This window comes from Scleropages formosus, chromosome 8 (genome assembly GCF_900964775.1).
Source record: "Scleropages formosus chromosome 8, fSclFor1.1, whole genome shotgun sequence".
In the NCBI taxonomy this organism is placed as follows: Eukaryota; Metazoa; Chordata; class Actinopteri; order Osteoglossiformes; family Osteoglossidae; genus Scleropages; species Scleropages formosus.
Genome location: NC_041813.1, coordinates 9714298 through 9719467, shown reverse-complemented (window position 1 = coordinate 9719467; position 5170 = coordinate 9714298).

The window sequence follows — 5170 nt, the reverse complement described above, 5'->3', positions numbered from 1 at the left end:
TGCTACCAGCTGTTAAATGTGGGAATCTGCAATGCTTAAGGCAGCCTTTTCATGGGAATTATTAGATCTGATGATTTCTCTGTTGAGCTCATTTGCCATGTGGTTTGCTTACATTATGACAAGGTTAAGACTTTATTTCTGACTGATTACAGCCAGAAGAATATGGGTGAATCTATGGTATGATGCATAAATACAGCAGAAGTTTCACTATTTTATGCTGCATCCCTGATCCTTGGCTGAGTACAAGTCTTGTGAACTTCCTGATTTTCAGGGTGATCAACTACAAGTAACAATAAAGAGCATGGCAGTGCAACTAATACAGTAGCCTTAGCGATCTGAACTTACTAGGAATCTGTACATTTTAAGTTGATTTGAATTAAAGTAGCGGTTCAAAAGCCCCTTATGAAGAAACTAAAACCAAGGCTTTCGTTTACCCCGCCCGGTATGGGGCCCCACCCTGGAGCCAGGCCTGGGTGAGGGGGCTCGCATGCGAGCGCCTGGTGGCCAGGTCTATGCCCACGGGGCCTGGCCGGGCTCAGCCCGAAGCCATGACGTGGAGCCGCTCTTCGGTGGGCTCACCACCTGCCGGAGAGACCGTAAGGGGCCGGTGCATTGTGATTTGGGCGGTGGTCGGGGCCGAGTGCCTGGCCAATCCAAACCTCGGGCGCCAACTCTGGCGTTGCCCAGGGTGAGAGGCGGCGGGCAGGTGTGGGCTTATTAATAGCCCCCCAGTTTAGCTGCCATGTGTTGGGGTCTACCCCGGTGAATGAGAGGGTCATCTCCCTGCGCCTTCGGGTCAGGGAACGGTCTCACTGTCGTTTGTGCTTATGCGCCTAGCGGCAGTGCAGAGTACCCGGCCTTTTTGGAGTCCCTGGAGGGCGTGCTGGAAAGCGCTCCCACTGGGGACTCTGTCGTTCTACTGGGGGACTTTAACGCCCACGTGGGCAGTGACAGTGACACCTGGAGGGGCGTGATTGGGAGGAACGGCCTCCCTGATCTGAACCCGAGCGGTGAGTTATTGGATTTCTGTGCTAGTCACGGTTTATCCATAACAAACACCATGTTCATGCATAAGGGTGTCCATCAGTGCACTTGGCACCAGGACACCCTAGGTCGGAGGTCGATGATCGACTTTGTAGTCGTTTCTTCTGATCTTCGGCCATATGTCTTGGACACTCGGGTGAAGAGAGGGGCTGAGCTGTCAACTGATCACCACCTGGTGGTGAGTTGGATTCAATGGCGGGGGAAAAAGCTGGACAGACCTGGCAGGCCCAAACGTATAGTGAGGGTCTGTTGGGAACGTTTGGCGGAGGCCCCTGTCAGAGAGGTCTTCAACTCCCACCTCTGACAGAGCTTCAACCAGGTCCCGAGGGAGGTGGGGGACATTGAGTCTGAATGGACTATGTTCCACGCCTCCATTGTCAGGGCGGCGGCTTGGAGCTGCGGCCATAAGGTCTCCAGTGCCTGTCGCGGCGGCAATCCCCGAACACAGTGGTGGACACCAGAGGTAAGGGATGCCGTCAAGCTGAAGAAGGAGTTCTATCGGGCCTGGCTGGCTCATGGGACTCCTGAAGCAGCTGACGGGTACCGACGGGCCAAACGGAATGCAGCTCTGGCAGTCGCCGTGGCAAAAACTCGGGCTTGGGAGGAGTTCGGTGAGGCCATGGAAGAAGACTTTCGGTCGGCCTCAAAGAGATTCTGGCAAACCGTCCGGCGACTCAGAGGGGGGAAGCGGTGTTCCACAAACACTGTTTACAGTGGAAGTGGTGCGTTGCTGACCTCAGCTGAGGATGTCCTCAGGCGGTGGAAGGAGTACTTTGAGGATCTCCTCAATCCCTCCGACACGCCTTCCGTAGAGGAAGCTGAGGCTGGGGACTTGGAGGGGGACTCGTCCATTACCCTGGCTGAAGTTGCTGAGGTAGTCAAAAAACTCCTCGGTGGCAAGGCTCCGAGGGTGGATGAGATCCACCCCGAGTTTCTCAAGTTTCTGGATGTTGTGGGGCTGTCTTGGCTGACATGCCTCTGCAGCTTTGCGTGGAGCTCGGGAATGATGCCTCTGGACTGGCAGACCGGGGTGGTGGTCCCTCTTTTTAAGAAGGGGGACCGGAGATTGTGTTCCAACTATAGGGGGATCACACTCCTTAGCCTCCCTGGGAAAGTCTATGCCAGGGTACTGGAAAGGAGAATCCGACCGATAGTCGAACCTCAGATTCAGGAGGAGCAATGCGGTTTTCGCCCTGGCCGTGGAACACTGGACCAGATCTATACCCTCACTAGGGTGTTGGAGGGTTCGTGGGAGTTTGCCCAACCAGTCCATGTGTTTTGTGGACCTGGAGAAGGCATTTGACCGTGTCCCTCGTGGCATCCTGTGGGAGGTACTTCGGGATTATGGGGTTTGGGGCTCGCTGCTACGAGCTGTTCGTTCCCTGTATGACCGGAGCAGGAGCTTGGTTCGCATTGCCGGCAGTAAGTCAGACCTGTTCCCAGTGCATGTTGGACTCCGCCAGGGCTGCCCTTTGTCACCGATTCTGTTCATTATCTTCATGGACAGAATTTCTAGGCGCAGCCAGGGAACGGAGGGTGTCTATTTTGGTGGCCGTAGGATCTCGTCTCTGCTTTTTGCGGACGATGTGGTCCTGTTGGCTTCATCAAATCAAGACTTGCAGCGTGCACTGGGGAGGTTTGCAGCCGAGTGCGAAGCGGTGAGGATGAGAATCAGCACCTCCAAATCCGAGACCATGGTTCTCAGTCGGAAAAAGGTGGATCGCCCCCCTCCGGGTTAGGGGGGAGCCACTCCCTCAAGTGGAGGAGTTTAAGTATCTCGGGGTCTTGTTCACGAGTGAGGGAAAAATGGAGCGGCAGGTTGATGGACGGATCGGTGCGGCGTCCGCAGTAATGCGGTCATTGTACCGGTCTGTTGTGGTGAAGAGGTAGCTGAGCCGTAAGGCGAAGCTCTCAATTTACCAGTCAATCTACGTTCCTACCCTCACCTATGGTCATGAGCTCTGGATCATGACTGAAAGAATGAGATCGCAGATACAAGCGGCAGAAATGAGTTTCCTCCGCAGAGTGGCTGGGCGCACCCTTAGGGACAGGGTGAGGAGCTCAGTCACCCGGGAGGAGCTCGGAGTAGAGCCGCTGCTCCTCCGCATCGAGAGGAGCCAGTTGAGGTGGCTCGGGCATCTGTTCCGGATGCCTCCTGGACGCCTCTCTGGTGAGGTACTCCGGGCATGTCCCACTGGGAGGAGGCCTCGGGACAGACCCAGGACACGTTGGAGAGACTACGTCTCCCGGCTGGCTTGGGAACGCCTTGGGGTTTCCCCAGGGGAACTGGAGGAGGTGTGCGGGGAGAGGGAAGTCTGGAGGACTCTGCTCGGACTGCTGCCCCCGCGACCTGGCCCCGGATAGCGGAGGAAGATGGATGAATTAAAGTATGGTATAATGTTGAGCTTTATCAAACATGGTTACTTCTTGTATTACAGACATTTGAGTTACAAATTTATGAATGTGCTAACATTTTCTACTTTATTTTTAGTTGCAGTCTTGTCACCATTTTGTAAAATTTCTATTGTGGAGTGAAACCTGATTTTCCAAAACCAGCTATTAGGTGGCAGTAAAATGCACTTAGAATAGAAACAGCATAGGAATGTGAGACCACCTTCATTTCACTGGCTTCCACAATGTTTACAGTTTGTGTCTGGTGTTCCTGAGTGTGGGTGATCTATAACAGGATAAGGAATATTGCACGTTTATGGGATAAATCAGTCAACAGTTTGCACTGAATGGGGGATTTGTGGAGAGAATTTTTATTTTCCGTCACTGTAGACTAGTTTTAATGTATCTTGAAGTTAAAATATTGAAAAGTCAGTATTTTTATTTACAATATCTAAGATTTACAGACAGTCCATGAGTTACGATGGTCTGACTTAAGGTTTTTTGACTTTACGATGGTGCGACAGCAATACGCATTCATTGGAAGCTGTACTTTGAATTTTAATTTTTTTCCCAGGCAAGTGATATGCAATACAATACTCTTTCATGATGCTGGGCAGCGATCTGCATCTCCTAGTCTGCCACGCAGTCGCTAGTGTATACAACTGATAACTGTAGTTTTCTGTTGCCAGCGTTTTTTTGGATACCCCCCCGTATCTACGTTGCGTGTTGTGCATTCATTGTGTCTACAAAACACCCATCTGTGTCTCCTGCTACTGGTGAGAAGAAGACAAAGGCAATTTCTCTTGAGGATTTCCCAGCACGAAGGCGGCAAGCCTGTAATGTCCATGGCACGTATGCTAGGATATGATGTTCAGTAGGTTAGTTGTATCAAATGCATTTTCGACTTATGATGGGCTTATCTGAAGGTAACCCCATTGTAAATCAGGGACTGTCTGTATACATAACCTTGAAGGTAAATAAGGGACCTCTGTTTTATGAGGCTTTGATTGTGTGGATTATAAAGTTGAAAGGGACCTAAAGCCAAACGTTGGACTTGCTTCTGTGATGAATCCTTCAACAGCATTAAATGGGGAGGTTGTGGATTTAATTTTAATTTTTTTTTCAGTAATTTTAAACTAGTTTGAATTTAAGTATAGTCTGAGAATTAAAAAATGAATTGATACACTGCAGTGTAGTAATGTAACATCCAGGGTGTACCCTGCCTCATACCCTATTCTTCCAGGATTGGCTCCGGCTCACCCTAACCCTGCATTTGGACAAAAAGTTATGAAATAAACAGTAATGTATTTTTATTTATTAGACCTTCGTCTGAGGTTTTCAAAGAACCTAACATGGTGATAAGTGGAAGGATGAATGTTTCAGTTTTTATTTATTGCAATTTAGTACTAAAATTGAATTTGGACTTAGAAACAAATTAAATTATGAACAGATGTCTGTTTGCACTTTGTGTTTGTAAGTTGAGGACCCAGTCTATAGTTTCAAGATGCTAGTGGTTTCATGTCTGGTGTGAAATAAAGTTAGCAATGATTCATATGTTCAAATGGATACTTGGAAAATCATCCATACTGTTAAGTACTCAGGCAAGCAGTGATTACTTGACCCCATTTGATAACCCCAAAAAGGCACAGTCCAGGTGAAAGGTATTCTGTTGAAGTTGATGCTATGTTAGCTGGAACCTACAGCAATTTTTAATTTGAAGTCTATCATGCTTTGG